Source organism: Geotrypetes seraphini, chromosome 5 (genome assembly GCF_902459505.1).
Source record: "Geotrypetes seraphini chromosome 5, aGeoSer1.1, whole genome shotgun sequence".
Taxonomy (NCBI): Eukaryota; Metazoa; Chordata; class Amphibia; order Gymnophiona; family Dermophiidae; genus Geotrypetes; species Geotrypetes seraphini.
The window spans coordinates 49,650,069-49,664,541 of record NC_047088.1 but is presented as its reverse complement, the minus strand read 5'-3'; positions in this window follow the sequence as shown (position 1 = coordinate 49,664,541).

Below are 14,473 nucleotides of genomic sequence, written 5' to 3'. Positions count from 1 at the left end.
AGAGACTTTTTCTCTCTCTTTTATGTCATTTGTGTTGTCAGTCTCTCTCGTTTCAGCTCCTGCAAGACTGCCAGCAAGAGAAAATTCATCTGTATATCAGAGATGTCATGACAAGCTGGAAGTCATCAAGTCTTCAAGCTCCAGTTACTTATGGACTTTGAAAGGACTATGTGGTATTATTAAGTTTGAGTACCGTATTTTCACGTAGATAACGCGCACCTGTGTAAAACGCGCACACGGGTATAGCGCGCGGGAAACCCAAATATATGTAAAAAAATTTTGTATACCGCACACACCCGTATACCGCGCATGCTGCCCAACTCTCCTTTTGCCCGCCCCGACTCTCCTCTGGCCACCCCGAGTCTCCTTTCGCCCGCCCCGACTCTCCTCTCCCCCTTGAAGTCCTTTCCACACTCTGAAAGCCTGATGCCCCCCCGACGTCCGATTCACCCCCCACCCCGAAGGACCGCTCGCACCCCCCACCCTGAAGGACCGCTCGCACGTACCTGACTCCCCGACATGATCGGGGCAAGAGGGAGCTCAAGCCTTCTTGCCCCAGCCAACCGCGGCACCCCCGACATGATCGGGGCAAGAGGAAGCTCAAGCCCTCTTGCCCTCCTGACTCCCCGACATGATCGGGGCAAAAGGGAGCCCAAGCCCTCTTGCTCCGCCGACTCCCCAACTCCCCGACAATATCGGGCCAGGAGGGAGCCCAAGCCCTCCTGGCTCTGGCGACCCCCCCCCCGCTAGTTGTTCGGCCCAGGAGGGAGCTCAAACCCTCCTGGCCACAGCGACCCCCCTACCCCCACCCCGCACTACATTACGGGCAGGAGGGATCCCAGGCCCTCCTGCCCTCGAAGCAAACCCCCCTCCCACCAATGACCGCCCCCCACAAGAACCTCCGACCGCCCCCCCCAGCCGACCCGCGAACCACCTGGCCGACCCCCACGACCCCCCCACCCCCCTTCCCCGTACCTTTGTGTTGTTGGCCGGACAGACAGGAGCCAAACCCGCCTGCCCGAACAACTAGCGGGGGGGGGGGGGTCGCCAGGGCCAGGAGGACTTGGGCTCCCTCCGGCCCGATATTGTTGGGGAGTCGGCGGGAAAGAGGGCTTGGGCTCCATTTTGCCCCGATCGTGTCGGGGAGTCGGGGGGGGGGCAAGAGGGCTTGAGCTCCCTCTTGCCCCATCGGTCCTTCGGGGTGGGGGTGCGGGTGCGTGCGAGCAGTCCTTCGGGGTGGAGTGCGAGCAGTCCTGCGGGGGGGGGGGGGTGAATCGGACGTCGGGGGGGAACTATGTAAAAAAAATTTTGTACAACGCGCTCACGCATATAACGCGCAAGGCTATGCACGGTTTGTAAAATCGTGTATAACGCGCGCGTTATATGCGTGAAAATACGGTAGTGATAGTGGTGTATACAGATAGCAAGCGGGAATTGTTCTACTCCCATATTCATGGGAACAGATTGCCTTTACTGGAATATTTAAACAGAATGTATTTATTTAAGAAAAGCTCCCAGAGTACATTGCTGCACACCCAATGAGCTTAGACCCCTTTCTCCTGTAGAGATAGATCACTCCATTTTAGAGCTGCACATGGCCATAGGAAAGAATTACTCCCCATCTGAATTCAACTTTGAATCTGCTAGCCTTACATCTACTTAGCTTTGAATCTGCTAGTCTAATACAGCTTATTGGGCTGTGAAAATACACTATTGGCTTCCCTTAACCATTAGACATGCTGGTATAGTATAAGACATTAACCATTAGACATGCTGGGATCCTGTATAAGAAGAACTTCCTTGAGATCAACTAAATTGTAAGTTTGTTTATTTCATTGTTTTAAATTTTGTATTAAAGAAACTTATCTAAGGAATACAGAGTCCAGTCTGATAGTATGAAAGGTTACAGGTTCAGTGAGTTTATCTGTCTGTGATCCTCTGGAAGAAGCCCAGTTACAATAAACATTCTTTCCTTTCTAGGTGTGACATGGCATCCTCCCAGATGTCTACCTCCTCGCCACATAGTAAGCATCAATGTGCCAGGGATCACTCTCCTTCGCTGCAGATCATGTCTCCTTCAGGTGTGCCTCAACATTGAAGTTTCTATGACCAGACAACGAGCACCACACACTGCTTTCACGGCGATAGCTCTTTCGGTACAGACGCCAACCCTTCAAGAGGAGATCCAGGATATACCCAAACAAGAGCTTTGGGGCTACTGCAGATGTAGTCTTCACAGGCATGTCTGCTTCAGCCCAGGCTGAGAATACATCAAGGCATCAATTGAGGATGAGGTCATTTACCCCTGCTTTATGTCAAGAGTCAGGGTCAGCACAAACCCATTTCATGTATGACTCATCATCTATAGAGGAATTATCTCCTGGATCAGAGCATTTGAACCCATCTTGACACTTTTTGACATATAATTGATGCTCTTCTCAATGCATACCCCTGTTTAATCTAGGAGCGAGTATTTTGAGGAGTTTGACATATATTTACAACCACTCTGATAAGGATATGCCAGACTTCTCAGCATAAGAATCCTATAGAAATATCCTCTGATCCTTCTTCTCTGCCTCAAAGGCGTAGGTCATCAGAAAACATATATTTTACTGGCTTTGTCAGGCAAATGGGTCAAGCTCTACCCATTAAAATGGAGACAGAGGAAGAATTTCATTTTGAGCTTTTTGAGCTTCTTGATTATGAATCACCTCCAAATGAGTATATTAAAGTGCCTTTACATAAAGTCATGAGAGATACCCTCTTTAAGTACTGGGAGACCTCTTTATCAGTCTAGGTAGCTCCTAAAAAATTGACACAATGTACAGAATACAAAAATGTCTAGGATTTGAGAGAAAACAACTTCAACATCATTCTCTAGTTGTAGAATCTGCTTTAAAACATTCACCAAGTTCAAGGTTTTATGCTTCTGTTCTTACAGAAAGGGAACACATTTTTCAATCATCTATGCTAACAAATAGAATCTTGGATTACCAATTCTATACTTCCATTTATTTAAAGCCTTTAATTAAACAATTTTCAGCCTCTGAGGAGCTCCTTCCATAAGAAAAACTAAAAGAATTCCAACAGTTGTGTAAAATCTTGTTTACTACAATGAAGTTTCTGCTTCATGTAAGGGTGATGATCTGTTTGGAGATAAATTAAAGATGTTTGGAGACAAATTGTTGGAGAGATCTTTTTGGAGACAAATTGTTGATCATTTTAAAAAACACAGACACTGATCCCTAAATTAATTGAAAAGCACCATTAGAAACGGCAAAAAATTACAAGGTTACTGGCGCCTAAATAAAAGGCTGCAGAATCTCATCTACATAGGCGCTTTAGGCCGCCAAATGTAAAAGTAGGTGTGGCCAACACTGAAAGTGGCGTTAGACAACCTAAAGCACAGTGGCAGTGGCACAGTAAGGAGGGGGGAGAGAACGTCCACCCCGGGTGCCATCTTGTTACGGGTGCCATCAACTAATCATGGCAGAGGAATACCCAATCATCTGAGCTGGCAGGACTCCCCAAAACTGTGGCTTTGGGAGTCCTGCTGGCTCAGCTGATCTGGTATTCCCCTGCTGCGATCAGCTCAACCAGTAATGAGGGCAGCAGCAGCAGCGGGCAGAAGACCCCCCCCCCCCAATCGGCAGGAGAAATGATCACTCCTGCCTGAGAACATTACCAAAAACCTCTCATACTGGAAATTGTCAGAAGGAATGTCCACTCCCTCCTGCCTGAATGATTCCCCGGATACCCCCTTACATCTTAAATTGGCAGGATGGATTCAATCAGGTGCAATTCTCTAACTGGTGCTGTCCTAGCGTGCACCAGGCTGGGCTAATCAAGGTTTAGGCCCCTCCCAGTGCATTCCAGAGTGCATCTGGAAGGGACTATGTTTTTTTTTTTTAAATTAAGTACATAGATAATGCTTTTTGCATAACTGTCAAAAACTGACCAATTTCAATAAAATTTTGGATATATTATCCTGAATAAATTTGCAATAAGTCTACACCTCACCTAAATCAAATAATTTCACTTGTTAGGAACTGTCTCTACAGGCTAAGAATGATTATATCACTATCCTCATTCCTGGATGAAGCATCTCTAAACATCTTAATTCCCTCTTTAGTCATATATAAAATTGACTACTGTAACACTTTGTATAAGGGAATAACTTTAAAAGAAATACGCAGACTACAAATCCTACAAAACACGGCAATAAAAATAATTACTACAAGTAAAAATTCGACCATGTGACTCTCCTTCTGAAGGAAAAGCATTGGTTACCCGTAAACCATAGAATCATAAATAAAAAAGCATTACTCTCACACAAAATTTTAACGAACAAAGCTCCTACATTTTTAGAAAGTCTCTTAATCCCTTATATTCCTATAAAATCTTTAAGATTGGAAGAGAAATCACTCCTCCTAGTCCCCTCATTTTGAGTCATCTATTCTAGGAGAGACACAATCTTTTCCGTCACGGCCCCCCAAATCTGGAATTCGCTCCCATTTAATATAAGGGAAGAAAAATTATTTGGTAAGTTTAAAAGTCTCCTGAAAAGCTGGCTTTTTAAGGATGCTTTTAACTGAGTTATGCTTATTTTATATCCTCAGGATACTCGTTAGAGTAATAGTAAGGTCGATAAGTGAAAATTGAGCGGATAACCTTTCCCCCATCCTTTTGTTTCATCACCTTGCCCTTTTTGATTTGATTTACAAATTGTATTTAATCGTTTTTTCATTTTTGCCTTCTGTGTTTGTCTGATACACAGTTGTGAATTATCTTGTTTGAGTAATGTGTTTTTACTTTTTTTTACCCCAATTTTACTAGTACTTGTAAATCGCATTGAATTAAGATTTTGCAATCAAAATCAAATTTTTATTAAACTTGGAATCTTGGAAACTCCTTTTATCAAGCCGCGCTAGTGGGGTTAACGCGCGTGACTTTTAATCACGTGTTAACCCCCGTGCTGGCTTAAAAACTAATGTATGTGGGTTGTTTGTTTCTTTTTTAATACAGTGTATATTTTAAGCAATACCAAAAGAGAGAACAATGAGTCTTATGGGGACATGAACTCTGAAGGGTTCCCTATTTCTCTGCATCACCTAGAAGGCACACAGGAGATGAAAGGATGGTCAAAGATGTTAAAAAGGCAGCTGAGTATGTAGCTGGCTGCTTCCCAGAAAAAAAAATGATATTTTAATAGTCAATGTTGACATTTTAGTCCATTATATACCTTTTTGAAGAATTATCTGAAAATCTAAATTACACAAAGTTTATTTAATATGTCACTAGAGTTTATCTATGTATCCCGCCCCCTTCTTTTCAAGACATTATCAACACTCCTAGTGGGCAAAATCTTCTAGGTGTGTTTGTATACACTTTGCCATTGTGATAGGTTTTCATTGATCTCCATGCACCAGTTTTGATATATGACAGTGCCTATCCTTTTAGTTAGACCCCCAATTGTCTTGCTAATGGGCACAGTGCCAACTAAACAGATGGGAGCAAATGTGTAGACAGTCAAGAGACCAGCTCTGAATCAATTGTGGTAATTGATGGCTCACTTCCCAGTCAGAGGCATGGAAGCAGCTGTACAGTATAAGTTTTATTCTCTATGGTGTACCCAGTTGTGAGCTAATTCAATATCAAATAAAACATAATTTTTGAAACTAGCAGAAATGTGGCAAATTTGAAGCCATGGTGTTATGTGATGAAATAGTGAAGCTAAAGTGAAGAGGGTGTAACTTACAAAAACTTTAGCAATCCATAATAGATTCTCTCTAGATCAGAATAAAATATTTTCTGCAACACGGATGATAGGTTTGTCAAATCTGGTAAAGCTAATCAAACTGGCTTGTTTTTAGCTAGGAAGGCCAGAAAAGCTGCTGGATAGATAGATCACTTTTATAACAGATCACTTAGGGGTCCTTTTTCTAAAGGCTCCTTTTACAAAGGTGCGCTAGCGTTTTTAACGCACACAACGGATGCACTAGCCATTTTAGCGCGTGCTACACACTAACATGTCCATAGACTATAATGGATGGGTTAGCATTGAGCACGTGCTAAAACGGCTAGTGCGCCTTAGGGCTCCTTTTACAAAGGCGCGCTAGGGCCTAAACGCGCAGAATAGCGCGCGCTAAATTGCCACACACTAGCCAAAAATCTACCACCTGCTCAAAAGGAGGTGGTAGCAGCTAGCATGCGTGGCAATTTAGCACACGCTATTCCGCGCGTTTAGGCCCTAGCGCGCCTTTGTAAAAGGAGCCCTAAGGCACACTAGCCGTTTTAGCACGTGCTAAATGCTAACACATCCATTAGTCTATGAACACGTGAGTGTGTAGCGCTTGCTAAAATGGCTAGTGCGCCTTAGTAAAAGGACCCCTTAGAGAAAGCAAAAAAGGGACCAGATTCTATAAATGGCACTTAACTTGGTAGGCGTCTAGAAAAGGATCACCTAACTTGTAATAATCAAAGTTAGTCAAACAGCGAAGGAGTGGGGCTGGAACTGTATACATCAACCAGAGATAAAATGAATATTTATTAAAAGTCTATATCAAATATCAATTTTAAGGGCTCCTTTTACTAAGGGCTCCTTTTACGAAGGCCCGTTAATGGTTTAACGCGTGTAATACGTGCGCTAAACCGCCGGACGCGCTATTGGCTACCGCCTCCTCTTGAGCAGGCAGTAGTTTTCGGCTAGCGCAGGGGTTAGCGCGTGATTAAATGTCATGCGCGTTAAAGCCGCTACCGCGGCTTCATAAAAGGAGCCCTAAGCCGCGCTAGGGCTTTAACACACGGAATAGCGTGCGCTGCATTGCTACGCACGCTAGACCTAAATGGCAGCATTGAGCTGGTGTTAGTTCTAGAAGCATAGCGTGTGGTAATTTCCTGCGGCCGCTAAAAACGCTAGCGCACCTTAGTAAAAGGAGCCCTAAGTTTCAAGTTTAATAAAATTTTGATTAAAACACATTATCATATGTTCAATGCGAGGCACAAAAAAATTAAAATAGGGTATGACAGAGATAGTATATGGGGAACAAATGCTGAGGCCTAGACTAGTACACGAACAAAAGGAAGAACTACAATGCATAAGGAATGGTGAACATAAAAGGAAATAACAGTAGGCTAAAGCACTTGTATTCTGATGACCTTTAGCTTTGCCATCCGAATGCAAGTTTAAAAAGGTGCGCATTTAAGATTACCTTTAAATCGATCTAGATTAGTTTCTTCTCTCAAGTGAGCAGGCAGCAAGTTCCATAAGCGAGGAGCTGTCACAGAAAAAATTGTACCCCGTAGAGCACAGGTGTCAAAGTCGGTCCTCGAGGGCCGGAATCCAGTCGGGTTTTCAGGATTTCCCCAATGAATATGCATGAGATCTATGTGCATGCACTGCTTTCAATGCATATTCATTGGGGAAATCCTGAAAACCGACTGGATTACGGCCCTCGAGGAGGGACTTTGACACCCCTGCCGTAGAGTGTTGTCAGTTTGTAAAGAAGGAACTGAGAGAAGATGTTTATCTTCGGATCTTAATGATCTGAATGGAATGTGAGTTCTTTCCAGAAAAAGGGGTGCTTTTATTCAATCTGTGTTGTAGACCCAATCAGTCGCCATTTGTAGAATCACACCTCACAGTGCCTAAATCGACTTAGATGTCAGTAGGCGCATACTCCTTAGGTGCCGGTATATTAAGACAGGGTTTTCTTGGCCTAAAATACCGGCCACCTACTTGCATCTAACTGAATTCACACCCAAATTCCTGCCCAAATCTACCACTAACTATGCTTATTTGCTGGTACTGCCTCAGTATAGACATCTACATTGAGGTAGTAGATGGCTACTAAGTTAGGCACCTACCAGCTAATTAATTTGTTTTAAATAATTTTTAATTGTTTTTTTTAATGGTTCTTTCAATCATCAGTGTCAATTAAGTCAGTTTTAAAAAATGTTAGGCTTCTAGACTCCTACCTGTAGCCTACTTAATAAATATACGCGGAGGGGCATTTAAAAAAAAAAAATTAGAATTTTTTTTTTTTTTTTGGAGCAGCGCAGAGCATTCAGCACACCAGCCTGCACTAAAAAACGCTTTCGTGGTTTTGTAAAAGGCGGGGTGTGCGTGTGTGTGTGTGTTGGAGTAAATTTTTGCATGTTTTGTTTTTTATACGATTTATCCATTATTTATCCATTTTGTTTTTTGTACATCACATGGAGGCTCATATCAAATATTATCGCCACTTCACTATATTACTTATGTCATTTGTTTATCATGATGGTTGGTGTTATGTCTTTCATCGATTTTATCGATTTATCATTACACCATTTGTCCATTTTTATGTTTTTACACATCTGTAATTTTTTATGTTTTTACACATCTGTAAATGTACATAAATAACTAATACTGTATATTAACATATTATAATAAGAGAAAGAGGGGGAAAATGGTTATTTTCTTCTTTATTTGTATATTAAGGTGCATTTTATTCAAACTTTTAATGTTATATTATCTGTAATGCACTGACAATGTTTTGGAAATTCAATAAAGATTTTTTTAAAAAATTGTCTAAGTTCAACTTGGACGTTTCCAGCTGAATGTCTGAAGTTGGAGGAACAAAAATGGCTATTTTTGAATGGCAAACTGCTGGACGTCCAAATATAATTTTTTGCTGAAAATTGTTTACTTAGATGTCTTGGCCACTGGGACGTCTAACTTTATACCCCATTTTTGATCAGAAAAACATCCAGGTTGAAAACATCCTAATCCTGACCATTTGGATGTGGGTGGGGCCAGCATAGAAATGGACTGGCCACATAGACATCCCGACAGAGTAATGCAATGGACACTGCAGTGAACGTCACATAAAGGGTGCCAGCTGTATATCTCACCATAACCCCCTTATAATTTAGGGTAAGCCCCCAACCCCAACCCCCAAAACCCTACTATACCCTCCTATGTACCACCCCCAATAGCATTTATGGCTGCAGGTGGCACATATAAGGCAGTATAGTAGGGTTTGGGTGAGGTCACACATTCTACCATAAATATAGTGGTTAGAGTGGTTTATGGGAATGGGTCCTCCTCTCTATTGTTTACTAGCCTTCCCACCAGGCTACTTAAGCCACCTGTGTGCAGCTCTACGAGGCTTCCCCATACCAGTTGCTGATGTTTTAGAGACAGATATGCACCTTTTTGTTCTCATTTTTGTGTGGTGTAAGGGGGGTCAGTGAACACTAAGAGCATGTGTGTGTGGGGGGTCTTATATTGATGCATGTAGTGGTATATGGTCCGTTTGGGTACCTTTGTGGCGCTTAGATCCTTCTAAAACAGGTCTAGTTCCAAACATATAAGTTCCGTCCAGGATGTCTTGTAAAATGTTTGATTGAGACCGCCCAAAGCCTGTCCATAACATGTCTCCACCACCCCCATCTCATGCTCTGGACACACAGAGACTGGAACACCTTGCTAGACATATAGAAAGACAGTTTCGATTATCGACACTTGGACATCCTGGCGATTAGAACATCCAAGTGCTGATTTAGGATGCTTTTTGGATGTCAATGTTTTTTCATTATGAGCCCGATAGTATATGCCTTAATAAGACAGCATCAAAAATCCTGCAAAGATTGCACATAAAATGAAGCCACATACTTTTGTGTATTCTCAGAAGCAGATATTTACACATAAAATATGCAAGTTTACATATACTCTCATATACAATCGCAGTAATACTACTTTAATGATTTTCAAAACAAATCTTCAAAGATCTCAGTGATACCACTTATGTTGGCTCAAAACTTCATTGCTCGCTAGGATTTAAGTATCAAATTGTGACCGGTCATTCTTGCATAAATGAAGATTCTGCCCACACTCTGCACAAGCTTAGCCTCAGATAACATCCGCTTTAAAGTTGTCTACAAATATGCACAATCTTGTCTATGTACTTAGATGTTTGACTGTTCTCATCAATAGAGGACACCCAGTTGTAAATGGGCTAGGTCCAAAGATAGGATCTCCAGTTAGTATGATTCTTGTGGTCAGTCAACGCAGTTTCCAAATTCACAGTCTTACAGGTTTAGTATCTGTAATGTTCCTTTATGGTGGAAAATCCATGGAAAACTTTCATTTTAAATAGCTTCATTGCTTAGCAGGCATATCGTTAATGTCTGATTGAGAAAATTATATTTAAACTGCCTATTCTGAAATTAAATTGGCAGGTGTTTTATTAGTCATGATGTCTGCAGTCTTTCTGTATTTAAATATCTATCAATCAAATTGTGTTGCTTAGTGGCAGTTTTGCAGATCAAAGTTAAGGGCCATTAAAATATTAACTACCACAAAAACAAATAACAGTTAAGATTGGGTAGAGTAACTTCTACTAACCAAGATAAACTGTCTCAGGGTTGGTATTTTAGATATTTTATACAGTGTATGTAAATTAATATCGGCAAAAGTGTTGGAAAAACAGACTATTCCACTCGTTTTGACTAGCTTCTCTTTAGCATACAGTACAGTTGGGTTAATGTTCGTTTGCATTAGACATATATCCAGAGACTGTGCCAGAGAACTTGTGGTTGGGAAGTAATATATTATGGAATATCTTACTTTTAAAAGTAAAGAGTAACTGTAATGATTACTTTCGTGCAAATGTAAAAAAAAAACTAATACTGTATATTATATTTTTCTATAATGAGTAATACTGTATAATGTCTAATTACTTTATATAATTACTTTTTAGTGGCACCAATCTGATTTTTTTTGTTACTAGGCCCATTATTGGGCTGCTTCCAGTTTCCGGCAAATTCATATTGAGTGAAATTGTTCCAATGTGCACCACAGGACGATAAGGATGGCTTGGTCTTTGACATTTAAATGCTCTGTTTATGTCAAATTTGTTTTAGCCAATTATTCTTTGCTGGCACTATTAAAACAAAAAAGATAATTTGTCGCTGGGTTTTGCTAAATGGCGCTAGAGGTTTTAGCTCGGGATGGCGAGGGAAATGCTTCAATGCTCATAGGAATTCTATGCGCGTCAGAGCATTACCTCTCTGGCTTGCGCTAAAAACCTCTAGCGTTTTGTTTTTTTGTACATCACATGGAGGCTCATTTCAAATATTATTGCTACTTCACTATATTACTTATGTCATTTGTTTATCATGATGGTTGGTGTTATGTCTTTCATTGATTTTATCTATTTATCATTACACCATTTGTCCACTTTTTTGTTTTTATGTTTTTACATATCTGTAAATGTATATTCTGAGCTATTTTTATTTATATTTGTTAGGACCGCTGAAGAAGGAGTGTTTACCGAAACACGGACTGTGTCGGGTCCTTAGGTTTGTTTGAAAGGTGGTAACATTAACCACATTTATATTTGACATAATAAACATAGCCTGCATCTTGTGCATTGTGTCTGCATACAATTCTCTTTGTTTTTTGTTTGTTGATGCATTTTCACTGCAGTTTCTGTTGGATTTTTTCCCTTCGTTTTCAGAGTAACTTGTCCAACATTACAGAGAACACGATTGCAGTTCTTTTACGTATTCCATTGTCGTAACAATTCATGAACATAAGAACTGCCATCTCTGGATCAGACCTTAGGTCCATCAAGTCCGGTGATCTGCTCACGTGGAGGCCCAGCCAGGTGTAACCTGGCGAACAAAAAAACATTAGTCACCAATATCCTTCTATGCATCTCTCGAGGAGATGTGAATCTAACTTGCCCTTAAAACCAAGAACTGTCACCCGTATCCTTCTATGCATCTTTCGAGGAGATGTGCATCTAACTTGCCCTTAAAACCAAGAACTGTGGGTTCCGCAGCAACCTCTACCGGGAGAGCGTTCCAGGTGTCCACCACTCGCTGCGTGAAGCAGAACTTCCTGGTGTTTGTCCTGGGCTTGTCCCCCCTGAGCTTCAGTCCATGACCTCTTGTCCTGGTCACATTTGACATCGTAAATAACTTTTTATCCTGCTCTATCTTGTCGATTCCTTTTATTATCTTAAAAGTCTCAATCAGATCCCCTCGCAGTCTCCTTTTCTCAAGGGAGAATAGTCCCAGTTTTTTAAGTCGTTCTTTGTAGTTCAGCAGGATCCCATTTACCATTTTTACCAACTCTTTTTCAAGAATAAAGTCAGGATGGGGGACGAAAACTTTCTGCCAGCTTTGAGGTAATACAAGGTGACTGTGGCACATCATGCTACTGTAAACTCTTGCTATTTCATGCCTTTCTTATTATGCAGTACAGACTGGAATTTGTCAATTGACTATTCTAGCTGGATTGTAGCTTATTATCTTATAGTGAGAAATCCTAATGTCATTTAAATTTATTTGAGAATTGCTGTCCTGGTTGTTAAATATGAAAAAACATTGCTATTCAGGGTTGATGAACAGCGGAAGAAGTATTTTGATGAGAAGGGAATTTTAAAGACACCATGATTTGTCAGAAAAAAAAATTAGCAAGTTCTTTGAAGCTGAGCTTACTTGGCTTAGTCACGTAGCTAGATCATGAATGACTGGTTACCTGCTGTAATTTTCTCATTAAATCTGGCATGGATAAGCTTTTTGAATGGTTTTCGAAGAAACAGCAACAAAGATGGTTTTGTTAAACTTAGAACTGTTAGAAGATTCTGTACAGTAATATGTTACTGGCCCCCCAAACATCCTTAAATTTCCTAAAATGCTCCTGCTGTATAGCAATTACTCGTTCCATTTTTAAAGATGTGGCACCATGAACTGCACCAAAAACTCTAGCTCAACCTATCCCAGTTTTTCGTAATATGTTGTATGGCAAACTCTGACAAAGATATTTCAATACAAGCTGAATATCTGAAATAGTTATATTCCCACAAAGTATTAAACGGTCTAGCCCCAAAATACATCACAGATCTCTTCTCATTCCCAACCAACAGACACGAAAGAAAAACACACATGAAATTTGTCTCCCCACCGGCTAGAGGATGCAAATATAAGAGACACCATCAACAACTGCTATCATACCAAGCAGCCATATGGGGTAAAGACCTAGAAAAACTCATTGCACACACAAACAATTATGAAGAATTCAGGAAACATCTAAAAACTTACCTATTCTTGAAACACCTAGGCAATGAACCGGAACATCAACCCCCCTCGTAACATCATCACATAACTAAACTTGCAAACTGTTAACCCCAACCCCGAATCACTAACTACGAACATTCCATTCAAGTCATGGAATATTACTACTTCTGTGCAAACAGCTTGGCACTCCCGGGCCTTGTAACACACAAACTGTTGTTAACAATATTAATACTATCAGATGTAGACTGCCTCACTCTCTAATTCATTGTACGAGACGTATAATGCTATACGCTTTAACTCATTGTACGTAAAGCTTCTCTTTACTGTATTTACATTTTCTTTTATTGTATTCACAATCTCTTCTACTGTAAACCGCCTAGAAGTCGCAAGATAGCTGGCGGTATATAAAAATAAAGTTATTATTATTATTATTATTATATTCTTGTATTTTCTTCATAACAGAAACTATATGTGCCTTGCCTCTTATAACGGAGAAAAAGACCTCAGTGTTTCTGGGAAACTTTCTATGGCAAGTACTTAGTTGCCACAGAGAAATCCATCCTTGGTCTCACAGAAAACACTCCGTTGTATAGCTTTAGAATAGTCGTAATCACTATTTCAGAAAGTCAACTTCAGGCTCGGCAAGTGGCTCAACATTCTGTAGTCAGAATTTTAATGGGGTTTAATCGGTTTGAACACGTTAGTCCCATCCTGAAACCACTACACTGGCTGCTCATCAAATTCAGAATAAAATTTAGGGCTCCTTTTACTAAGGTGCGCTAGCGTTTTTAGCGCACGCACAAGATTAGCGTGCACTAGCTGAAAAATTACTGCTTGTTAAAAGGAGGCGGTAGCGGCTAGCGCGCAGGGCAATTTAGCACGCGCTATTCCTTGCGTTAAGACCCTAACGCACCTTTGTAAAAGGAGCCCTTAATGTCTTGTATACTGTTTTCAAAGTAGCAAGAAAACAGATGTCAGCTACTAATGCTTCAAACCTGCCTGTTTATCAACCTTCACGTACATTAAGATGAGCTAACGAGATGCTGCTGAAAGTTCCATCATACCAAACAGTACAATTAGAAGAAAACCGAACCTCAGCGCTCTACATTGTAGGTTCTCACCTCTGGGACTCATTACGGCTACAACTGAATGAGATACAAAGCACAAGTCAATTTAAAAGGGAATTGAAAACACTATTGTATCAACAAGCCTTTGCAAAAGTGTATAAAGCCTGTTGGGGAAGAAATGAGAGAGCACCAAGTATTTTGGTTATACTATCTTTTTTGTATTGGTTTCGTGGACACGTTCCTGCTAAACTGGGACGTACGCAGTTGAGACTAGACTCATTTAGAGCACTGGTGTTTGATCTGGGGGCCGGCGCGTGAGCGGACTGCCGGGCAGGATG